Below are 26,701 nucleotides of genomic sequence, written 5' to 3'. Positions count from 1 at the left end.
TATGACTCCTCCTTCCTACTCTGGAACCCTGCTCACAACCTCTGTATCCCTGAAATGAAGAGGTGCCTGGAGTGAAGTTAAGCTTCTTCACTTCTTGCTTTTCCTTATCATGCTGTGCACTCATGCAGGTTCAAGGCCATGTCCAGCAGCCACTCTGTGTTCAGGTGGAGCCAGCGCTCAAAGGCAGCTGTCACTTTTTCAATGGACACAGTTAACTGCTCACGATCCAAAACTACAACCATGAGCAGAATCTAGACAGTTTCCTCCAATTTTCAGTGAAGACTGCTGACGGCCTTTGATATCACTGTCTGATGTTCCCCTGCCAGTCTCTGCAAGTATAACATGTAACTTTCAACTGAGTACAGATGCCTGACTTCCAGCAGCCCTCTAAGTCTCAAAGGCCTGTTCTGCCCTTCTTACAGACAAATAACTGCACTTCAGCTGCATGTCATTGACTTTGAGATCTTTGAGGCAACATGAATATGTGAAGGGTATCTTATTAATACAAGTCTCAGTTTTTTTTTCCATTGCCTGTTGTGTCATTGCGTAGATGCAATTATTCTTTTCCTGTCAATGGCAAGTAATGGCGTTATCAGGCTTGGCTTCCAGGTGAGGTGCAGTGCTTTGGACATGCCTCCCCGCAATCCGTCATCTCTCTTGTCCGTCTCCAAAGATGAACCACAGCTGGTGAAATGGTGGAAAATGAAATATCCGGAACTGCTTCCCTGACATTAAAGGTTTTACATTATTCTTGAGCGTTATAAAGAACTTACACACTTTATGAGACCAACCCAATCCAGCTGATCAATTTGTCTGCTTCCTTAAAGGGAAAATGTAAAGGTCTGTGTGCATCACCTAAGTTAGCACAGCTCAGTGAAACCAGGGACCATTGCCCTGTCTCTTTGATTTTAATGGGAACATAGATAATAGCAGAGGGTTATGTTAAAGAATTAGCATTCTGGAGGTCTGGACTAAATTTTCAGAAATTTGAATTCAGATCTCATCTTGGCAGCTGGGGAATTTAAAATAATTAATGTATCTTGAATAAAATGCTAGTTTTAGAAACTATGGGATTGCTGTAAAAACTTATTAAGTTTGTTAATAGCCTTCAAGGAAGGAAAACCAACAACTTTACTGGGACTGCTTTATATGTGATTCATGTTGACAGCAATGTTGTTGCCGATGAAACATTGAAGCAAGTTGTAGAAAACTACTAGAGGAAAGAAAATGGCTGAGGGTGTACCTGCGCCATGTGGAACAGAGTGATTCATGAATGTAGCTCACCACCATTTTTACGAAAGCAATAATGGCTGAGTAATAAATGCTGGTAGTCACAAAAATAAATCTATTAAAATAGATCACTGTGATTGTATTCGATGCCTACATCTATCATTCATTATGTAAAGGTCCTAGTCAACGTTGCAGATAAACCATTTTGATGGAAAAGTCCTTTCAAAGAGGAGATTGTAGGCTCATATCTGTTAGCAGTGTTGCATTGATAATTTCTCGTTAGCGGCTCCTCTAAAAGCTTACAACATACCTGTTCCTTTACGAGGGGAAGACGGGTGAGAAGGATGCAGTATCTGGTTGTGGGGTATACGGAAAGGTGAGAACATACGCATGAACTAATGGCATCTTTTGGCCAAGGTACATTATGAGCCATTTCTTCTTTCTCTGCTTCACATCTCAATCAAAAATGTTACTGAAGCTGATCAAAATGCATATTAAAAAGACCATTGCAATCTGTTGATCTCCCCATTACAGTGTGAAGCACGTCAGCTGCTGAAATAATACTTGGAAGCATTTAAATAAACTTAGGTGGCAAATTGGAAAAACTAAGTATCTTATCCATTGCAAAACAGAAGGGACAATTTCCGAGGAATTACACTTAGGCCGCAAACATGAAGTCTAAAGCTTTATTAGTCCTCTAAAGGTGTAAATGAGAGGAATGACTTGAGTCAGCACCATATGATCAAGGACAATGGTGGCTATATCAGCATTGCCAATTGTTATGAAGATCCATTTAATTCTCAAACGTTCTTTAGGGAAGGAAATCAACTGTATTAACCCAGTCTGGCCTGCTTGCAACTCCAGAGCCAAGCAGTGTTGTTGATGTTTCACCATTGACTGCAGTTGCCTAGAATTTTGTGTTCAAAGACAATCAGGGATAAGCAACAAATGTCAATCTTGCCATCAATGAAAGCACAAATCCAATACAAGATTAAAGAAAACCGCTTACATCTTTTTTGCAGAGATAGTAGGAACTGCAGATGCTGGAGAATCTGAGATAACAAGGTGTAGAGCTGGATGAACACAGCAGGCCAAGCAGCATCAGAGGAGCAGGAAAGTTGATGCTTCGGGCTGAGACCCTTCAAAAATGGGAGAGGGGAAGGGGATTCTGAAATAAACATAGAGAGAGGGGGAAGCAGATAGAAGATGGATAGAGGAAAAGATAGATGGAGAGGAGACAGACAGGTTAAAGAGGCGGGGGTGGAGCCAATGAAGGTGAGAGTGAGAGTAATTCCCCACCTAAACTCTCCTTTACTGGCTCCACCCCCGCCTCTTTGACCTGTTTGTCTCCTCTCCACCTATCTTTTCCTCTATCCATCTTCTATCTGCCTCCCCCTCTCTCCCGATTTATTTCAAAATCCCCTTCCCATCCCCCATTTCTGAAGAAGGGTCTAGGCCCGAAACGTCAGCCTTCCTGCTCCTCTGATGTTGCTTGGCCTGCTATGTTCATCCAGCTTGGCACCTCGACATTTTTCTTTCTCTCTTTTCAAGTTAATGAGCCAAAGTAAGCTCTCAAGATCTAAAGAGTTCAATGCAAGTGAATTACAATAATTGATTTTTTAACGTGTCCAATGAAGGTTTCAGCTCACTAAATTAGAATCTAGCCTCAAACATGGTATTACTGATATATGTCATAAACCCCTTGAACTTATTTTGCACAAGAGAACAGAAGCCAAATGATGAGGATACATCATTCCAATGATGTCAGTTACTAGGAAAATTGTTTCCTTTAATTATCATTCAAAGATTTAATCAATATTCACATTAGCTCGAGATAAACTATTTTCTAAATGGACTTTTGACACCATAACTTCAGCTTACTGCCTTTGCTACAGCCTATGGGACTTGTAAGCTGTCAACACTCTGCTGATAAATTACACCATTCACTTCTTGTGATAACCACATCTTTCTTTAAAATTCCTTTATACATGTTGAAATCTAAAAGGATTCAACTTCCCTACATCACAGTCATCCCAGCAATCCTCTGGGATTAAACTGTTATCAATAACATTTGTTCTTTGACCATCCCCTCCCCCTTGTTTATTGCCACAGTCCAAAAAATCCATCTGATTGCTGGTCCTTTTTATTACAACAGTAACGAATGCAATGCTTATCAAGTGATTTTCTTGTAAATGTGCAAATTGTTGTTAGGAATCCTCAGATAATGGACTCAATAAGAAGCCAGGAGCTACTATTCCTATCATAGTGACAGAACACGAAAGGAATAAGGGTCTTTGAATTTATATACCCATCACCCACATCTCTGTTCAATTACCTCTGATGCAATCACATCCAGTAAATTTGAGTAATTCTGTTATTTCCTAATACAGCATGCAGTTAGGTTGCAGTAAATCTGATCGAGTAAAGCACTTGTAGCACTACCAAAGAGCAATGGATAAAAGGTCAAACCATGGCCTTGCAGTAAGCAATTGTATAATGGACTGTCTACAATAAAGGAAATTAACTCCATAAATAATGTTCACCTTGTTAGACTTCTTTCAAACATTGCTTTTTTATATTATTTATTACATTCAGCCATCAAAGGTTTTAAGAGTTATATCAATGATATAAGTAAATCTTAAATACATGTCCACTATATTCAGGCTTTTAAAATTTTATCAATGCTTATTGAGGGAATTGGTTGAAGAATATCAGATCTATCCATTGATGTTGAACAATAGCATTTTAATATAAATTCCTCTGAATACATTGTATCCCTTTATTCTTGAATTGAAACAATTACTGGTTTTGAATTATCAAAAAGCAACAACAGAATTTACAACGTGGGACAAAATCTGAAGTACTTTGACAACAAAGTGTAAGCTATCCAGTCATAGACTGTGGACTAAATGACCATAACTTCTAGCTGGAAAGAAAACATTAGTAGGAATAGTGTTCAGGGATACGTGGATTATGGGGGAATGGGTCTGTGTGGGAAGCTATGAGTGTCAGTGTGGACTTGCTGGGCTGAAGGCGCTGTTTCCACGCTGTAGAGATTCTATGAAATCACCATTGTCTTGTCAAATTGTCAAGCTGCTCTCTCATGAGAGAGAGATAACTAGTGGTGGATTAACCTGAGGGTCACCATTCCTCAAGTGAGGGGTAAGGTTGAGAATGATGGTCCTCTTGGTTATCTCCAATGATGCAGGAATTAAATCCATGCATTGGCATCATGCTGCATCTCAAATTAACAGTCCAGGCATTGTAGCTCACCAACCCCTCTATCAAGATTATTTAACACAGATTTCAAAAGGGAAAATCATGCTTGAACAACTTTATGGAAGAAGTAACAGGAAAGGTAGATCTAGGTGATAGAGTAAATGAAATATATCTAGGCATCCCAAAAGGATGTACTAAGATTTCATACTATACACTCAAAACAAATGCCATAGAAAATTGAGTCAGCTGACAAGTACCAGGATATCTTGGCTACAAAACAATAGATAGTTAATGTCAAAGCTGGCAACAGAGACTGGCAAGATATGGAAAGGGCTGTTTGACAAGCATGGGTGCTTTGAAGGAAGACCAAATCACTGCAGATGCTGAAATTTGTACTGAAAACAATAAATGGTGGAGATCACAGCAGGTCAGACAGCATCCATGGAGAGGCAGCCAGCTAACATTTGAAGTACAGATGTAAAGTGAAGTATGGAGGGGGCAATAGTCATGGGTGATGTTGTGACAATGGTGGTGGCAGATGGCAATAGTTTAGATCAATTGATCGGAATGTGAGAATGGTAGAACAATGGTGTGTCTAACTGCCAGAGTTGAAAGAGAAGACAGTCCCACTGGGGTGGGGGTTGGGGAGAGAGACCATGTGGTTAGAGAATGTAACAAGTAAAGCTAAACAAAAAGGAAGGAATGGAAGTTGGTCCACAATTTGAAGGTGTTAAACTCAATATTAAGTCCAGAAGGCTGTAAAGTGCAAAGTCTGAAGATGCACTATTGTTGCTCCAGTTTACACTGTGATTCATTGGAGCACTGCAGCATGCTGGGTACAGGCAAGTCGGCACGAGAGCGGGACCACCTACAGGAAGGTCAGGGTCATGCTTGCGCGCAGACCAGAGATGTTCTGCAAAGCGGTCACCCAGTCTGCGTTTGGTTTTTCCAATGTAGAGTAGGCCGCATTGGGTGCAATGAATACAATACACAAGACTGGAGGAGGTACAGGTGAAATGCTGCTTCACCTGCTGGAAAGACTGTTTACGCCCTTAGATGGTGAGCAAAGAGGAGGTGAAGGGACGGGTTTCACACCTCCTGCGGTTACATGGGAAGGGGGTTGCTGTTGGCGGTCACGGAATGGACTAGCATTTCCTGGAAGGAACAATTCCTGTGAAATGCAGACAGGGGGAGCGAGGGGTGATGAATTACGTAATGGTGTTTTTTCTGGAGTTGTCTGAAATGGTGGAGGATGATCCTTTGAATACAGAGGCTGGTGGGATGAAAAGTGGGAACCCAATCACATTCTTGTGAGTGATGGGAAGGGGCAAGGGCAGTAGTGCGGGTGATAGGTCAGATGCTGTTGTGAGCCCTGTCAACTACAATGGATGGGGAACCATAGTCATGGAAGAAGTAAGCCATGTCAGCAGCACGATTTTGGAAGGTGGCACAATCTGAACAGATGCAACATAGGTGAAGGAATTGGGAGAACGGGATGGAGTTCTTGCAGGATGTGGGGTGTGAAGAGCTGTAGTGAAGAGCTGAAGTGATTTGAGGATTGTTGTTGATAATTCACTAAGACAATTTCAAATAGGGGATTGGAATTCTGCTTTTAAAATTTGCATGCTGTATCAAATTGGTTAGTCAGGGTAAAATAACATAATACAGGAACACATTAATAAACTAACAAAATGGGTGTAGAAGTTAACAAATTAATTTCAATACAGATTTAGTGGCACATTTTCGTGGGAGATATAAAGAGAAGAATTACAAATTGCAAAGTAATTGTCTAAATGGAATTGAACAACTAAAGCTATCTGGAGTTACAGATGCACTAATGACTAAAAGTACTAATACAGAGTAATTAGGGCATGTGAAAGCAAACAAAACATTGCAATTCAGTTTTAGATAGTTTTATAAAATAGGGAAGTTAGGTTACATGACATTTTGAGTATAGTTTCCGTATTATTACAATGATAGAAAGACACTGAAAAAAAATACAAGGAGATTGACCAGTTTTTTAAAAATCAGAACCAAAGAATTACCATTCAAAAAAGATTCAACATTTTGAGATTCTTTACTTGAGAAAAAAATAAATAGGCAAAACGCTGCAATTTCCTAGATTTTGTCTGTGTCAATTTTGGGGAGATTCATGGAGTTTCCCTTCATAAGCCTAAGGAACTTTTCACATCCAACTCCCCACTGTGAATACCATGGGCTATCAATTGTGGCTAATGCCTTAGTTATGCTAACCATCATGTTGCAAGATGTTCCGATTGCTGTTTAATTAGTTGTTACCACTAACTTTATACAGCAGGAAAAGTCAGAGATATTTTGAGCACCCGAGTAGATGCAAAGTGAGTGAATGCAAAGGAACCAAGTGAGCAACCCTGAGATACACATCGGAGCAGTTCATCAGGTGTGTGCCTGCCCCTGTATGCAAATTGTCCTGGTAACAGTATTCCAATGAAAGGTCCTGGTATTTTCCAAATGTAACACTGAATTGCAGAGCCATATTGAGTGGTTTGGAGATGTGTCTTGAGGCCACAGAGAGGTCGGTACATGTCTGATGCCATTTTCCATGGACTGAGGTAGGAGTGTGGGCAGTCTTTGGAATGGTGGGGTCTGCTACCCAAGATGGAGGTCCAGAGGAACAAACAGTGAGCTGGAGTTGCCAGTTGGCCCTCTGAATTTCATTTCAGGAATTGTCACTGTCTCCTTTCTGACCACGGTAGTGGAATAGGGAATTTCAAGTTTTTAAGAAGATTTGTTGCTTGGGTTGTGGATGAGGTTGTGGATTTGCTCACCAAGCTGGTGTGTTTCATTCCAGATGTTTCGTCACCCTGCTAGGTAACATTATCAGTGTGCCTCTGGTGAAGCATTGGTACTCTGTCCTGCTTGTTATTTATTCCCTCGGTTTTCTGGGGTGGTTGGCATTACTTCCGGTTCTGTTTTTCAGTGGTTTGTATATCAGGTCCAGTTCAGTATGTTTGTTGACGGAGTTCAAGTTGGAATAACAGGCCTTCGGGATTTCCCTGGCATGTCTCTGTTTGTGCAATTATGTATATATTGTCCCAGTCAAATTTGTGTCCTTCTTTGCCCATGTGTATTGCGAGCAGTGAGAATAGGAAATTTCATGTAAGTGAGGTTGCTTTATATAATAATGCTATATTAACTTGTGCAAATAAACCTCTTGCCTCTCAAAGGTGAGATTTTTGCCTTTCAAAACAGTTGTAGAATTAATATTTTTGCTCACATCATCAAGAATTGCATTATTGCTGATCTCACCCTATCTCACCAATATACACATAAATTAGGGTCAGGAAAGATTCTACCCAAAACATTTGTTCAATGCTTTCACCATTTTCTCATTACCCATGAAAAAGTTCCCTGACTTATTTTTTTTTAATCGAAAAATGTTCATTTTAATTATGTTTTTCCTTTTAATGACTTGTAAAATCTCTTAATCTCTGTTTCTATATTCCTAGCTAGTTTTCTCTCATGCTTTAATTAGTCCATCATTATTAAGTTTTTTAGTCATGGTTCGCTGGCATTTAAATTCAGTGCAATCTTCTCAGCTGCCATAAATGTTCACAGAATTCAATGCTTTTCCTTTCAGTTTAATGTTATCTATTATTTTTTCCGATAGCTAAGGGTGGTGCAATCATTGACTCAATTCTTTTTTTGTTGGAGTGTGTCTTTGCTGAGTGTTACAAAATATTTCTTTAAATATCTGCTACTGCATTATGACTGACCTATCCTTTAAGCTATTTTTCCAGTTCATTTTATACAGCTTCAATTAAATATTTCCTCTCTATTTACCTTATCAAGGCATTTAATCATTGGAAACATCTCAAGCAGCCTTGTCTGTACAGAGGAATGAAAGCTTTTTCTCAGCAAAGAATCCGAAATGTTTTCAGCAAAATAGAAAAAAGTGTATTTCCTATCATTTTCTTTCATAGCTCTAGCTATCTTTTAATAGTACAAGTGTAACTGGGAGATGAAATATGCTCTTCTCATTCTTGGAAGATGATGAAGCTACAACAAGCAGTGTGCAAAAGGTTATGGTGAGGCAGGAAAGTGAAGTTACAGCCATAATCAAATCAGCCATGGTCTTATTGAATGGTGGAACTGGTTTGAGGGGCTAAATTAATTTTTACAGCAAGAATGAAAAAAACAGAATAATAATCAAATGGAGAACAGCTGTAGAATCGTAAAGTGCAGAGGGTTCCAAATAAAAAACCGAAAGAAATGCGGATGCAGTAGATCAGGAGCAAAAACAGAAGTTGCTGGAAAAGCACAGCAGGTCTGGCATCATCTGTGAAGAAAAAAGTCAGAGAGCTAACGTTTCGGGTCCACTGACCCTTCCTCAGAACAGAGGGTTCTAGGTGTTTTGGTGCATGAATCATAAAAAAGTAGCATGCACGTACAAGTAATTATGAAAGCCAGTGGAGTGCTATGCTTTGTTTTAAGAGATATTCAACATAACTGGAAGGAAAGTATGATACAATTGTACAGGGCATTTGTGAAATCACATATTGATTACGGGGCTGCCATTTTGGTCTCGTTGTTTAAGGAAAGATGTACATGTGTTGGAGGTAGTTCAGAGGAGGTATACCACCTTGCTTGGAATGAGCAATTTGTCTTATGAAGAAAGTTTGGAAAGACAGGGATTTTCTCTACCATAGTTTAGTGGAGTGAGGGGTAAAGTGAATAAAATCCAGAATAGCCTTGACAAGATATTAAGAACATGTAAGAAATTGGAGCATGTGATCAGATTGTTACCTTAATTAATGATCATACTAAATAATTCAATGTTTACACTTAGTGCTGTGTTTTTTTAATTGAAAGGCATTAATAATTTTGTTACAAAGTTTACATTTGCAAATTCTTTATTTTTGCGTTTCACAATTCTGTAACAACCTGATGAACTCTGAAGTATGCATGAACCCTTACTGTTCAATGTGCTATAGAATAATCTGCTGTGGGGTTCTAACGCCCATTATCACATCTCTTGAATACTGCAAACTCACAAGTGTTGCCACATATGTTAATTCTATTTGGGAAGGCAATCAAATGCACTGTAGTGAAATTAGAGCAATCATAAACCGACAAACAAACTTAGTTTTACTTGAAATGTGTCAATGAACAAAGTACAATGTTCCATTCAAACTTGATCCAGTCAATCAATTCTGTGCTGCTCCATATGATATGTAAATAATGAATTACACATTTTTACTATTTTGTATGAGCCCACAAGTTTTTGATTTTGGAACTGACTTCCAATACTCATTCTGACTGTTGCAGTCTGCTCAGTAATAAAGCAAAGCTTTGGCTCTTTTTTCAGATATTGCCACTTCAATCTAGTATTCAAGTCCATTAACTTGAATGGGAAATTTCTTTCATCGCCATGCAGGCATATCTGAATGGAAACCAAGACAAGGCACTTGACCTGTTCACTCAAAATGCATAGCTATTAGAATTGAGTCTGTTCTCTCAACTCTATTGTGCAGGACCAGCAGCGATCTGGTTGCAGTGTGTGGTGGCAGTCACCTTCTGTACTCATCTGCTGTAGACAAGCCTTGAAGAGAGACTATGCTGTTTGTCTTTTTAACTTGATTCTTATATTTCTGACCTATGGATACATTGAGTATAACTGTAATGTAAAGATTGTACTTAGGTACATTGACATAAGAAGGCACCAAGTCTTGACATTATTACCCTGTAACTAACCTGTACCTGAAGAAGCTGTACCTAGGTACCTTCGCATCTAAGGTGGCACTGTAAATGGCAACTCAACTTTTTCACTGTACTCATTTGAGTAAACATGACAGAAGAGCCAATTTATTCATTCATTCATTCATCCTACATCTGAGAACTGCCTCTGAGCTCTACAACAGACTGAATTATGGAATCTTTAGTCCAGTCAGTTCAGATAGCAAACACTGTTGCAAAGAAGTAAGATTGTGTAATTTATTATTTCGATGTTAAGTGGAGAAACATAGAATTGATTTCTGTTTTGAATATAGCTGGAGATTCAATTTTCTTTATTCACACATTTCATGGCAAATAAATCTATTCTGGACTTCAACAATGTACTTTAGAGCATACTAGCACCTTTCATTAGAATGCTGTTGCGAGGGTACTTTGTGCATAAGGGTAAACACCCATTTTATAGTCAAGGCTTCTTGCTTGCTCTCCTAGTGCTCACTCTGCACTTACATAGATGCTCACTGCATCTTTGACTTACTTTGCTTTTTCTGTGTTTTGTCTTCTTCAGCCAGACCGTAAAGGTTCACAATACTTTTGTCTTTTCTTGCTGCTTGGTACAGAGACAGCTTGTCACGGCTGTCAACAGTAAAGGGTGTGGACACCTTGCCTTGCAGCATCCTGTCACATCAATCTTACACCTGCAGCATGTGCCAGAGGCATGAATGGCAAACACATGCATATGCTTCAGGCATGCAACCATGTCTCAAACTCTATGAGAAAGATCTCACCAGGATATCCATAGAGTAGGTAGGCAGTGAGTAGAGTGACTCAGGCATGGCAAATAATGTTACCAGTCACCTACCCTGAGAAATCTAGCTGTCATGAGGCCATAAAATGCCAGTCTGCAAATGTAAACCAGAGTGGAAGCTATTAACATTCTTTTTGCATAGATTTCGTAAACAGATGTAAAGGATAACCAGCCTAAATTTCTAGGTATAAATGCAGAGAATGCTAGAAAATCTCAGCAGGTCTGGCAGCATTTGTGGAGAGAGAAATAGAGTTAACATTTTGAGTCCAGCATGACTCCTTTTCAGAAATGAATGGTATTGATGTTTTTTAAACTTTTGACAGAGGCGAAGGAAGAGCAAAGAGCAGATGATGTAGATGCCCAATGGAATAGGCAAAGGATTTGTTAATGGCAGTGAAAGTGAAAAGAAGATGTAAAGTTGGTGTAAATTAGAGCCTGAAAGGGAGGGAATTGGTTCCTCACTTCGAAAAACAAAATAAACAAAACACAAAGAGGTCAAGGTTGCAATGGAGGGGTGGTACATAGAAATGAAAAATAAATATCAAGCAGTTAGTTTCTGAAGGTATGGAATTCAATGTTGAGACCTCGAGGCCTAAGTAGAAAATGAGACCTTGTTCCTTGAGCTTGGGTTGTGCTTCATTGGAAAATTGCAACCAGCCTCAGACTGAAATGTTAGCATAAGAGCAAAGTGGTTTGCTGAAGTAGCAAGCAAATGGGATGAGAAGGCCATTCCTATGGGCAGAATCTAATTTTCTGCCATGTGGTCATAAATTTCTAGTTAGCCTTACTTTTGACAGCTCCTTTTTTTATCCCAACAAATCGCATGCATAATTGGAGCTTTGTGGTTTAATGGTGCATTGTAGCTTGAACTTAGTGAAACAAAAAAAACCCTTCAAGACAAAAGAGGCAAAAATCTCAAAGGGAACAATTTTAACCATAGCTTGGGCAGGCAATCAGGTGGAATGCTGATTCCACATCCAACACATTGGGAAGTTTTTTTTAAACTAATCCCAGAAATTGAGTATCTGACAGGATTAAGCACAGTCTTAGTTTTACAATCCTTGCCTGCAACTTCTGCTTCCCTTGCTCTGCTATCCTGTAACCAATTTTGTTCTCAGCTAAAGTGAACAAGTAATGTTGAGCAGGTATAAAATTAGTATTCTACCAAATCCTGTGGGTTTCTCACTCAGTGAGTTGCGATAGCATTTCCTTTACATATTTCAGAATTCTTCCCCTAAATTCCAGTATTCTGTAAATTTCAATGTGAACCCCTCTTCATCCTTCCAAACCACGTTGACTATATTGTGGAATTATGTGAGGTTTGCTACTTTGGTAACAAAAACAGGAAAGTGAATCATTATTGGAATGGCAAAGTTGCTGGAAAAGCTCAGCAGGTCTGGCAGCATCTGAAAAGGCAAAAAACAGAGCTAACGTTTCAGGTGCGGTGATCCTTCCTCAGACCTCTGAGGAACCATGGATAATTGGGACTGCAGATGCTGGAGAATCCGAGATAACAAAGTGTGGAGCTGGATGAACACAGCAGGCCCAACAGCATCTTAGGAGCACAAAAGATGCTGCTTGGCCTGCTGTGTTCATCCAGCTCCACACTTTGTTATCTCTGAGGAACCATAGCTTGGGCTATGGTTGTGAGGAAGGACCATCAAACCCAAAACGTTAACTCTGTTTTTAACTGCACAGATGCTGTCAGACCTGCTGAACTTTTCCAGCAACTTTGTTCTGGTTCCTGATTTACAGAATCTGCAGTTCTTTTGGCTTTTATTATTGAAATGGCTATAGGTTGGAGGAGGAGACGGTACAATGAAATCTGGGTGCTGTCATACACAGTTGCTCATGGTGAGCATGCAGCTGCAGCAAAGGGTGAAGAAGGCAAATTGCGTGTTGACCTTCATAGCAAAATGGTTTGAGTATGGAGCAGGGGTATCCTGTTGCAGGGGGAGGTGATGGCCTTGTGGTATTATCGCTGGGCTGTTAATTCAGAGACCAAAGATAATGTTCTGGGAACCCAGGTTCAAATCCTGCCATGGCAGATGGTGGAATTTGAATTCTACAAATATCTGGAATTAAGAAGCTAATGATGGCTGTGAATCTATTGTTGGAAAAACCCATCTGGTTCACTAATGCCTTTTAGGGAGGAAAGTGCCATCCTTACCTGGCCTGGCCTGGCCTACATGTGACTCCAGACCCACAGCAATGTGATTGACTCTTAACTGACCTTTGGGCAATTAGGGATGAGCAATAAATGCTAAGATAATAAGGTCTAGAGCTGGATGAACACAGCAGGCCAAGCAGCATCAGAGGAGCAGGAAGGCTGACGTTCCGACCCTGCTTCAGAAAAGTTGGTTCAAGGCCTGAACGTCAGCTTACCTGCTCCTCTGATGCTGCTTGGCCTGCTGTGTTCATCCAGTTCTGCACCTTGTTATCTCAGATTCTCCAGTATCTGCAGTTCCTACTATCTCTGGGCAATAAATGCTGCCTGGCCAGCAATGCCCCTCATTCTGTGAATGAATGAAGAAAAAATAACATGCAGGGTCCTGTTGAGACCACACCTGGAATATTGTGCAGTTTTGGTCTCCTTATGTGGAGAAAGATTTTATTGATAAAGAGGGAGTGCAATGAAGGCTCACTAGACCTGGGATTCCTGAGACAGTGGGGCTGCAGCATGAGGAGAGGTTGAAGCTTTCAGCATTATATTTACTCCAGTTCAGGAGAATGAGGGGATCTCATAGAAACCTATAAAATTCTAATAGGGCTAGATAGGGTAGATACAGGGGGAACCTACCAATGGCAGGAGAGTCCAGAACCAGGGCCATAGTTAAAGGATACAAATTAAATAAATGGCTGAATGGTCTACTCCTACTCCTATTTTTGAAGTTTCTACATTTCTACAGCAGCTGGGAGAATCTGACTCGCATTGGATGAGAGTTATGCCACTGGGGCGCAGTAGATAGTTCATGAGGCAAGTTTGGCATGCTAGACTAAGAAAATGCATTCGGCCTGGCATGAAATTTGAGGAAAATGATCATTTGCAAAAACAGGAGAATATTAAGACTGTTGTATTTCACTGTTTACATGCCAATTAAAAATGCTCCAAAATTCTTCATCCTACAGCATTCAGGATGCATGTCATGCAGTGCCCCATGGGAAGACACAGATCCACCAGTAATTTGGTCTTTAGCATGCTTTCACTTGACATTGTGATTTGTTGATATCCCAACAGCATGGGAAACTCTTCCCATGGTCATTTTTCCCTTTAAGGCTGCCACACATTCTGAGACTAAAGTGCACCATGGGTATGCGCTTCTCTTCTGTTTAAGTAGCACATATAAATGAAAGGTTAATCATACAGGGTTCCCTTCTTTACTTAAATGCATGCATCAAATAAAGTAAATCATAAAAATAGTGTTTCAAAGGCAAAATTCTCACATCACACAAACATGGCTAAAATGTTTGGATTCAAGTGCAGTACATACATCACTGCACAACACGACAACGGGCCACCCAGCTTCAATCCACTCCACAACAGTCAGCAAGATGTAAAAGTATCTAATTTATAGCTATAATGTACAAAAGCTGATGACATGAATCATATAAATTATATGCTGCGCCTGAATTTGTTGAATGACATATGCATTCTATTTACCAAGGAGGTCTCTTATAACTGATGAGTAAATTTAGCTGGGCTTCTTCATTAATGGAAATGCCTTCTCTTGATCAACTTGGGAGGGGTGAGATGTGTGAGAATATTTAATCTTGACATAATTGCCAAGGGCATGATCTGCCTGTCATTCTAAACCAAGAATGATAGATTTCTGAAATCACCGTGAATTTGTTCTCCTCTACCTGCAACTACATGTCAACAATGGTCAGGAAATATATTTGCACTGCAGTTTATGGCATGTGAGCAGGAATGGAGAAAACAGCCTTTAAAAACCATGATAACAAGGTGTGGAGCTGGATGAACGCAGCAGGCCATGCAGCATCTTAGGAGCAAGAAAGCTAACGCTTTGGGCCGAGATCCTTCATCAGAAATGGGGTAAGGCAAGAGGGTTCTGAAATAAATAGGGAGAGAGGGGGAGGCGGATAGAAGATGGATAGAGGAGAAGATAGGTGGAGAGGAGACAGACAAGTTAAAGAGGCGGGGATGGAGCCAGTAAAGGTGAGTGTAGGTGGGGAGGTAGGGAGGGGACGGGTCAGTCCAGGGAGGACGGACAGGTCAAGGATTTGGGATGAGGTTAGTAGGTAGGAAATGGAGGTGTGGCTTGAGGTAGGAGGAGGAGATGGGTGAGAGGAAGAACAGGTTAGGGAGGCGGGGACAAGCTGGACTGGTTTTGGGATACAGTGGGGGGAGAGGAGATTTTGAAGCTTGTGAAATCCACATTTATACCATTGGGCTGCAGAGTTCCCAAACAGAATATGAGCTGCTGTTCCTGCAACCTTTGGGTGGCATTGTTGTGGCACTGCAGGAGGCCCAGGATGGACATGTCATCTGAAGAATGGGAGGGGCAGTTGAAATGGTTTGCGACTGGAAGGTGCAGTTGTTTATTGCAAACCGAGCATAGGCGTTCTGCAACACGGTCCTCAAGCCTCCACTTGGTTTCCCTGATGTAGAGGAGGCCACAACGGGTACAGCAGATGTAGTATACCCATGTCTGGGCAGAATAGTCACTAGAGGTGGAGTGCAATTACATGGAGTTTTTGCTGCCCAAATAGGGTAGAAATATTCAAACTAACATTCAACTCATTGTTAGTACATAATGGGTTCCTGGAGGGTTTGTCAAATTTATTTACCTCATCATGTCACAGCATTGAGAAACAAATTTGTAAGACAGTTATCCATCACTGCCAGGAGCAGGGTATACTCCTTCTCACTTGCTATATCTTTTGATTACTTATTCAGCATGTATTTAAGCTTTTGCATTGTGACTTGTTCTCAAACCTATGTTATCTCACTGATAATATACAATCACAGACCAGGCACTGGTGGAAGATTATAAAGAAATCTCACTTGAATGTTTTTGGTGATAAGCAAATGTCACAAAACCAACAATTGGATGGTTAGATGTGAAAAATAGCCATGTGATGCTACAGGATGTTCTTAGAGCTTAGAACATAGAACTATACAGCATAAGAGTGGGGCCTTCAGTTCATAATGTTGTGTTGAACAAGATGCCAAATGAAACTAATCCCTCTGCCTGCCATTGCTCCATATCCCTCCATTCCTTGCACATTCATGTGCTTACCTAAAAGTCCCCTAAATGTCCCTATTCTGTTTGCCTCCACTGCCTCCCCGACAATGCATTTCAGACTTCCACCACTCCCTGTGTAAAAAAACTTGCCCCTCACTTCTCGTTTGAACTTGTCCCCTCTAACCTTGAATGCATCTCCCCTCATATTAGATATTTCACCTCTGGGAAAAGATTCAGACTGTCAATCATATCTGTACATTTCATAATATTATTGACTTCTATCAAGACTCCCCTCAGCCTGCAACACTCAAGGGAAAACAACCCAATTTTTTCTAGCCTCTCCTTATAGTTCATACCCTCTAATCCAGACAGCATCTTGGTAAACCTCTTCTGCACCTTTTCCAAAGGCTCCACATCCTTCCTGTAATGGGGTGACCAGAATTTAATGCAATACTTTAGATATGGCCTAACCAAAGTCCTACAAAGCTGCAACATGACATCCTAACTCTTGTACTCAATTCCCCAATCAATAAAGGTAAGCATGCCATATGCCTTCTTTACCACTCGATCCAGTTGTGTGGCCACTTTCAGAGAGCTACGGACTTGAACCCCAAGCTCCTTCCGTACATCAGTGCTGTTCAGGGTCCTGCTGTTAACCCTATACTTTTCCCTAACGAATGATCTCTCAAAGTGCAGCACCTCACACTTACCCGGAGTAAACTCAATCTGCCATTTCTTCACCCATATCTGAAAATGATCTATATCCTGATGTATCATTTGACAACTTTCTACAATACCCACAACTCCATCAATCTTTGTATCATCTGCAAACTTACTAACCTACCAATCTACATTTTCATCTAAGTCATTTAGATATATCACAAACAGCAGTGGTTTCAGTATGATCCCTGTAGAACACCAAGTAGCCATGGACATCCAGCCTGAAAAACACCCTTCCACTAATACCTCTGTCTTCTATGGGCAAACCAATTCTGAATCCATGTGGCCAAATCACCAGGGATCTCATGCATCTTAGTCTTGTGGATGACCCTACCATGAGGGACCTGTCAAATTCCTTACTAAAATCCATGTAGAGAAAATCCACTGCTCTACCTTCATCAATAACCTCTGTCACTGCCTCAAAAAATCCTACCAAGTTAGTAAGCCTTACACAAAACCATGCTGACAGCCCCTAATTAAGCCATGCTTTTCCAAATTTGTATAAATATTTTTCCTAAAAATGCTCTCCAATAGGTTCCCAGTCACAGATGTGAGACTCACTGGTCTATAGTTTCCTGGGCTATCCTTGTTTTCCTGCTTGAACAGAGGAAAAACATCAGCTACTCAACAGTCCTTGGGACCTCTCCAGTGGCTAGCAAGGACACAAACATCTTGGTCAAGGCCCCAGTAATCTCCTCTCTTGTCTCTCTCGATAACCAGGGTTAGATACCATCAGTCCCTAGGGACTTATCCACCTTAATGCTGTTCAAGAGATCCAATGCTGCTTCTTTCATGATCTCAAAATGCCTTACCATATTAGCATGCTCCATACAAACCTCATTATCCTCCATATCCTTTTCCTGGGTGAATACTGATGTAAAGTACTCATTTAGGATATCACCCACATTCTCTGTCTCTGAGCATATGTTTTCCCCCTTTATCGTTCAGTGATCCTACCTTCTCCCTACTTTACTCTTGCTTTTAATTCATTTCTAGAGTTCCTTGGGATTCTCTTTAACCCAACTTGCCAAGGTCATTTCATAGCAGCTTCTTGCTTTCCTAATGCACTGTTTGAATCCATTTCTGCTTTCATTATAGGCCTCACCAGCCCTGTCAAATTTTAGCTTCTTAAACTTTAAATATACTTCCTTTTGACTAAATTCACAACCTCCCTTCTTATCGAAGGGTCTCTTACCTTGCCACCCTTATCCCTCCTCCTTATTGGAACATGCTGATCTTGAACTCTTTATCAGCAGATCTTTAAATAGTTCCCACATGTCAAATGTAGACTTGCTTGATAACAGCTCCCTCCAATTAACACTCCCTAGCTCCTGACTAATATTGACACAATTTGCCCTCCCCCAAATTCTTACCTTCTCACAAGGAGCTAACTTACCCTTATTTATAGCAATCTTAAAAATTAAGGAGTTGTGATCACTGTTACCAAAATACTCTCCCACTGAAAGGTCAGTCACCTGGCTGGAAAATGTTGGAAGGAAAGCATAGTAAGCACAGCATGGAAACCATGTTTCGGGCTCACTCAAGACTCTTCATCTAACCTTCTGCACATAGTAACCAATGGTAATTGCCTCAACTACTCTTTATCTGCCCTCAAAGTTTGCCTAAGTTCCTTATTGGTGATTTTAAAAAAATTATATTTAATTATTTTTCAATAATTTGATTGCTTATCGCCAAACATAATAAGGCGCTCAGTTTGACATCGGAGCAGACAACACCAACATGAAATTGATTACCCTGCTAAAGGCTTAATTACTTTGATGGTGTTTGCAGAATATTTACTTCATGCAGCAATGAACAACATTTGATCTTATACACAAGTGGATCAGTTATCCGGGCAAACTGAACGCCAGCTAGTGTTTGATTAATTTGTAATTTGCATGTATGTACACATAAATACTGAGAGAAAAGATCTGAAGTCTTCCAGAAAGCGTGATTCATTACAGATTATGGTGTGACTCAAAATATTAGTTGGTTCTAGCACTGGAGGAAGCATGTTAATTATCTGCTGAATTTTTGATGTTACTTAAGAACAATTAAGCAGCAAAGCCAGAAGTACAACATGAATTTATTGGATAAATACTGTATCTGTCAAATATCAAGTACTGGTTCTATTTAGGCAAATATTAATTAAAATCTATGGGGAGATATTTGTGCCAATCGATATCTATTTGCCTTATGAAACCTATCTCCCTGTCTGTTATCACTTTTTAAAATCATAGAAACTTAATAAAAGTTTAATTTAAATAAAGATCTACAGAAAAAAAATGAAGAAAAATATCTCTATTTTCAATTCAAATTCTGGAATATATGTTCTATCACTGATGGGTAGACAATGAGAAAATTGTTCTAAATATGAAGACAGGGCAGGCAAGTTCAGTTTTCTTCATTTGGCTGACAGTCTGTATTATGTTATGAGAACATTCAGCTGCAACCTAGCAAGTTGGAAGCAGTGAAATCAGTCAAGTTGTTAATGAAAGCTGAGCATTTAGATCTATCAAGGAATGAAAACCTTAAACATGAAGAGATCAGAAGGAGGGGTGCATAGGACATTTGATCTTGGTGCCATTGGTTTTATTCCCTAGCAGATACCTGTATGGTTTGAGGAAGAGCGATACACAACAATTCATCATTGAAATTTAATAAAATGTAATCTTAAGAAGTGAAAAAAAATTGGAAAAAGTGAAAGAGAAAATAAACAATCTGTTGTTCATCTGACTACCTCAAGAAGACAAGCTCCATGACAGGAACATTATTAAAAATAGAGTAACACTATTGAAAGAAAGCATTAAAATAAGTTAAATATTAACATATATATGAAAATGGAGAGAATGCATGAAATCTCTATTTCGAGGAATATTTAAGGAAAACCAAACTAAAACAAACCAAAAAAGGATTGCATTCCACTGAAGATAAAGCACGAACCTTTGAAGTAACAAGCAAAATATTAACTAGGATTGAGTGAATGTTGCCACAAATGCCGTAAGATAAATGTAAAGACGAAGAATTGAAAAACAAAATAATTAAAGTGCGGTAGCTTTCTTTTCTTCTTGCATGGAAGGAGAAAGTTTATATCTTGCATATTTTTGGATGTCCACAATAAATTATAGCCAATTCAATTATCAAAGTGTTGCAAAACTATTACCATTTATCATCGAACAGATATCTTCTACTTTTCAATTGTATTCTGCAGGCATAATGGAATGAGTGTAAGCATGCTCCGAGTAGAATGATTAATGGATTGACATGTACAAGCTATTTCTCTTCTAAGAATTCCAGTCAGAATAAAACTAACAATCATTGAATTTAATTACGCGTTTTCAAATCTTTTGGGTATCCCTTCTGCAAGATTTTTCAATCTGTTGCTCTGCTTTTTTTGCTTCATATTTGTCATCTTCCATTCTTCTCTGGTCCCTCCATCTTACTCTTCCAAGCCAACATTGCCTCACCAACAAAAACAGAAGGCGCTGGAAAAGCTCAGCAGGTCTGACAGCATCTATGAAGTGAAAATCAGAGTTAACGTTTTGGATCCGGTGACACTTCCTCAGAATGTTGCCTCACTTTGTTTAATAAGACAGTAAGGCAAAGGAGCAGAATTAAGCCATGTGGTCCATTAAGCTGGCCCACCATTCGATCATGGCTGATATGTTTCTCAACCCATTCTCCTGTCTTCTCCCCGTAAATAAAACCTTAAGACATAGGCATAGAGTTTGGCCATTTGGCCTAATTTGAAGTTGTGAGGAGGAAAATGATTGGGCAAGCCAGCTCTAAAGGGATTCTTGTCCCCTTCTTGTCACCCACCCAAACAAATACTGGGTGAAAACCTCCACTGGGGATTTTTTGACTTGATAAAGAAGGCCCTTTTAGTGGTCAATTGACAGAGATTTAAGGTATTCACCTCACCAGCTTCCTGGTTATGTTCTTTCCTGACTGCTTTCCTGACTGGCTAACTAGACTAACCTGCCTGCTGAATTGTGAGTAGGGATGTTTCACCTCCCCCAGTCTGGTCTGGAGAGGTAGTGAGGGTAAGGAGAAAGGGTGGTCAAGGGGATGGACTCTGACATTTACTCACTTGCTCTCATATCTGACACCCCTAGACCCACTTTCCTCACAGTCACTTCCCATGAGAAGCAAATGAGGAAGATTCACCTTCTTGTTGTTGGATCGTCTGAAAAAATATATACATTAGGACCCCTTGAATTACATATATTCAATGGCCTTTAGGGCTTAGTTGTTCCTGGTTAGAGATTTGCTGGCAAGTTCAGGTGAGCTGGGAAGCCAGTGTCAAGACCAGTGGCAGGCTGAGAAGCCCTCAGTTTTTTGGGGGTCAGCTTGTAACAAGCTGATTTGTCCATGGTAAGGAAGGCTTTATCTTCAGTGCAAACAATAGGTTCGTCAAGATCTAACATGTATCATCCCATACTTTGTCTGGTAAAGGAAAAATCACAGTCGTGGAACAATTTTGTGGACAGCAAGCTCCTACAAACATCCATATGATATGTCAGATAATCTCTTTTCGATAATGTTGATTAATGTACAAATATTGATCAGAACACCAGAGACCACCTTCTTGTATTCCTTCAAATCATAAAACTTTCAAGTGAAAGGGCAGACTGAATGGTTCAATACTTCATCCAGAAGGCAAGATCTTTATTAGACTGTTCCACAGTGTCGAATTTGAACTTTGTGCTCATGTCACTGAAGTGGGACATGATCAGCAAACTTCTGATTCAGATCCAAGTAGGGAACCCATTCAGCCTTGGCAAGGAACAAAAATAAATTTAATGCAATTCCTTACCTCACTAAAATGAAAACTCACTTCCTTTACACCACTTTTATTGCAAATGTACTTAGTGACAGATTTGACAGAATGATACTGGAGATGAAAAGTTTCAATAATTCTACTGGAGGGGAATCAGTAACCAAAGGTTATATGCTGGCAATATTTTCAAAAAGGACATGACAGAGATGGGGAGCATTTTTTTGATTTCAACAGTCCTGCTTTAAAGCATCATATAAGCAAATTTAATCATTCAAAAGGAAATTGGATATTATCTGAAAAAAAAATATTTTCCAACAATGGAAAAAGACTATGATTCTGAGAGCCAATAAAGGCACGATGAGCCAATTGGTTCTGAATATGCTGAACGATTTTTTTTTCACCTTAAATTCTAGTGTTTTGTTATATTGCTAAAACAATGTCCATGGAATGAACATTAATTTTAATTAATTTGATGTTCAATTTTAATAGCAGACCACAAAGAGTTAAACAGAGCTAACCCGACATCGGGGAGGGAAGATAGCATCATAATAACACCAGGGAGAGCAATGCCTGTGTAGTTTATGATGAGAATCTAAAACTTGAGATTAGGTAACTCCCTTGTATCTATTACTTTTTATAACATATTTCGTTCCTTTCCCTTGAGGCTTTATTCTGTTTTCTTTCTACTTTTGCGCTAAAGTCAGCTGTTGATATTTTGTCCAAGGGACACTTTATTACCATTTTGATGAGTAGTTATTCCAATTTAATTGACATTGGTGGATTAAGCTACAACCGTCAATACACTTAAGTGTATTGCTATGTTAACTGCTATGTTAACTGACCAACAACATTCTCTTGTTATTTAGGGCAAAGGACTTGTAAGTCAATTGAAACCATATTAACCTATTTGAGAGCACTGATGTTGCACATATCCACCATATGGAGCTCACAGCAACACAGCGGGTTTCATTACAGTGTTCACAAATCGCATGTAGCAAACATGGAGGTCGACGTAACATTATAGCAATCAGCACTGCAAGAAGCAGGACCTTTTATCACACTTAATTTAAGAAAACCTGCTTTACAGATGCTTTGGCGTGTGAAGAATTTCGAACCTGTTTCCAGTTCGATACATGACACACTGGTACTTTATTCATACCTATCACCATGTGGTTGTATGTAACTCATGCACAAATGCTGTTAACCAATTAAACCATATGCCTACTGGAATATAGCAGAAAATACTCAAGGAAAAATGATCCAATTTGTTGACAAAATAGCCCATTTCACTTCTCTGGATCTATGGTAGGCACGCTGATCTATCAATGGAAATATCCCTGGATAAGCAATGTATATGGCAACACAAGTTATGGATGCCCACCCTGTGATGTTCATGTAACCAATATGGTCATGTCATCATCTGAATGGTGTATCGTGCTAAAGTGACATGTAAATTGATCGCCAAATATGGTTCAGAAACGGATGCATTTGACAGCTATGGAAATATTCAAGAGTTTAAAAAAAGTACCTGTTTAGAAAGAGGCATTGAATCTATTTCGTTTGTGTCAGCTTCTGGGACCTATGACCAGATTGACCCATTCCCCTATTCTTTCCACAAAGCATTTTCAAATCTGCATCCCCAATTTTTTTCTGAAACTTACGGTTGCATTTCCCTTTATTATTCTGAGTCAACATGAAATACATCCTATTTTCCCTTAGCATTTTAAAACACGGTCAGAGACCTGAATTTTCTAGATATTGACAGTTCAGCTATTGGCTACAATCTCATTCTATTTAATCCCTCAAAATTCCTCATAATTTCAATCACCTCCATATTCATACCTTTCCATATCTTCTGATTACTTGAAATAGGCATCGTGTAAGTTTCTAACCCATTTATGTTTTTTTTTAAATCGCTCTTTGTGCATAGCCCATGAGATCTAAATGATAACCTTCTGACTTGCTGCTGCTGCGCAAACTCAGTTGAATAGTCATGGCAATGCTTTCAGATATGTTTGGTGTTGAAATATTTCACTATTTTAAAATCATTGCATTATATTCTGAATCTTTGAACATTTATACAGTTACAGACTATGTACAGCAAACAACTGGGGAGGCAAATGATGTGTTAGGCCCATATTTCCGTTCCTAAGTCAAGTGGGCTCTTAAAAACCAATTTAAAAACAAACTTCTCATTTGTGATCTGGCCCTGGGCTGTAAGGTGACCCAAGCACACTTAGAAGGCCAGGGGATGTTGCCCTGCTGTAGAAATAATGTTGTCAAACTGGAAAGGGTGCAAAATTGTTGACAAATATGTTACCCTGACTGGAGTGTTTGAGTAAAGAGGAGAGGCTGGACAGGTTGGAACATTTTTCCTTTGAGCGTAGGAGGTTAAGAGGTGACATTATAGAGGTTTATAAATTCATGAAGGGAAATGCTGAAGGTGTCATTCACATAGCGTATCCATAGTTTTGGTTGGATTTGTGGAAGGGCCATGCTTCCAAATCTCTGCTTCACCACTTTGGCTATTAGTCTGGAGATAGGTGATCCCATGGGTGTCCTATTGATATGTTCATATATTTGGCTGTTAAATGTGAAGTGGTGGTGAGGCATAGGTCCAGTAGCTTCAGCATGTTGTCTGTGGAGATGATGTCAATAAGGTCTTGATCTTGTCATAGTAGTGTTGTCAGTGTTTCTCTTGCTAGTGCTATGCCTTATCAATGTGAATAGGGGAATAATGACAAATGATGCCTTGGTCTCATTGTCACCTATTCTTTTGTCCTTGATGAATAAGGAGAATCACCAATTTGATTGGGACAGGCAAAACAGAGAAAGGCATGGGAATTCCTAGAAGCCTGGTACTCCACTAAGAAAGCCATCCACAAACACAAAGAGCTCAACCCCATATACATTCCACTGCGAAGGGAAACTGGAGATGAGGTAATCCAGCTAAACGGACACCAGAGTTTAAATACCAGGCAGGAAAATACAACAGCGCTTCATTGGAGGCTGCACTGATGATGTTACCCAGCAGGGTAATGAAACGCCTGTGAAACAACAAACCAGCTTGATGAGCCAACCAACCATAACATCCACAACCCAAGCTTCAAATCTACTCCAAAATCTTAAAGTGTTATGTGTTTTAATTATCAACACTCTTAAACAAGCATGCTTTTGGGCTGAAAATGCTGGAGCTTAATTGCATGCATTTCTTGCTGTTCTCAGTGGATGTTTGACTGATATGTCATTGCTTAATACCTGATTCTGTGCAACAGTGAATGTCACGCTCTAATGCATATTCTTATAACAACTAGTACTTAGCTCCTTACCAAAACAAAATCAAATTGCAAAAACGTAAGGAAGACTTGCCAAGTGGATATAAAATTAGCTTGACCACAGAAGACAACAGGTGGTATTAAGGGCAGTTTTTCAGACTGAAGACCTGTGGCCAGCAATGTTCCACAGGAACTTCTGGTTTGTCATTGCAAACTGCTTTGGATGAGAATTTGGTAGGCACAGTTTGCAGATGACGCCAAAATTGTGGTACAGTTGATAATGAAGAAGACAATCTATGATTACGAAGGGATCTTGATCGATTGGGCCAGTGGGCTGAGGAGTAGAAGATGGAGTTCAATTTGGATAAATGTGAGCTATTGCATTTTGGTAAAACAAACAAGGGCAGGACCTATATAGTTAATGGTAAGGCCATGTGTAGTGCTATTAAACAGAGAGACCTAAGGGTTAGGTACATTGTTCTTTGAAAATTACATCACAGGTAGACAGGGTGATTATGAAAGGGGTTTGACATGTTTGTCTTCATTGCTCAGAGAATTGAGTAAAGGAGTTGGGACATTATTTTGTGGTTGTACAAGACATTGGTGAGGCCACTTTTGGAATACTGTGTACAATTTTGGTCAGCCTACTAAAGGAAGGGTATTGTTAAATTGGAGAGGGTTTAGAAAAGACTTACCAGGATGTTGCAGGGCTGGAGAGTTACAGTTATAAGGATAGGCTGGACAGGCTAGGACATTTTTCACAGGAATGTAGGAGGTACAGGGGTGACCTCACAGTGGTTTATAACATCATAATGGGCATAAATAAGGTGAATAGCAAAAGTTGTTTCTCTTGGGTACGGGAGTTCAAAACTGGGGGGCATGTGGAGAAAGATTTAAAAGGGACCTGAGTGGCACTTTTTCACACAGAGGATGATTCATATGTGGAATGAACCACCAGAGAAAGTGATAGATACAGATACAGTTACTAGATTTAAAAGATGTTTGGACAGACATATGAAAATGAAAGATTTATAGGGATATGGGTAAATGCAAGCAAGTGTGACTAGTTTAGTTTGGGAAACTTGTTTGATTCAGATTAGTTGGACCGAAGAGACTGTTTCCATGCAATATGGCACTATGATTCTATGACTCTACAATTATTAATTATAATCACCTTTATAATTTTCTAAGTTAGATTAAAATAATTAGTGTTTTCAATTCTGTATTCTGTAATTTCAATTTCCTCAATAATGAAATCTAATTTTTTGGTAATAACAATACTAAAAAGGCAATTAAACCCTTTTGTAGGTAGAAGACAAAACTGAGTGGTATACTCAGTTGTTGTTTCAACAAAGCTCTATATAATTGTTGGCAAGCTGTCCTTGAATCCCATATGATCTAACTTTACTAATTAGTGTACCATGTGGAACCTTATCCAAGGCTTTACTAAAGTCCATGTTAGTAAAGTCCTGAGGGAGGGTAATACCTGAAACATTGACTGCTCTTTTGCTTCAGCTGCTGCCTGGCTTGCTATGTTCTTCCAGCCTCCTGTTTGTCACACTTGGATTCCAGCATCTACAGTTTTTATTTGCCTCTATCCATTTTGACTTTATTTTTCCCTAATCGATCTTTTTTAGTCACATCCTCAAAAAACTCAATCATGTTTGTGAAATACGATTTCTCACACACAAAGCCATGTTGACTATCTTTAATCAGTCCTTACATTTACATCATGTAAACAGTGCTAAAG

Source organism: Stegostoma tigrinum, chromosome 6 (genome assembly GCF_030684315.1).
Source record: "Stegostoma tigrinum isolate sSteTig4 chromosome 6, sSteTig4.hap1, whole genome shotgun sequence".
Lineage (NCBI taxonomy): Eukaryota > Metazoa > Chordata > Chondrichthyes > Orectolobiformes > Stegostomatidae > Stegostoma > Stegostoma tigrinum.
This window is presented reverse-complemented; position numbering follows the sequence as displayed.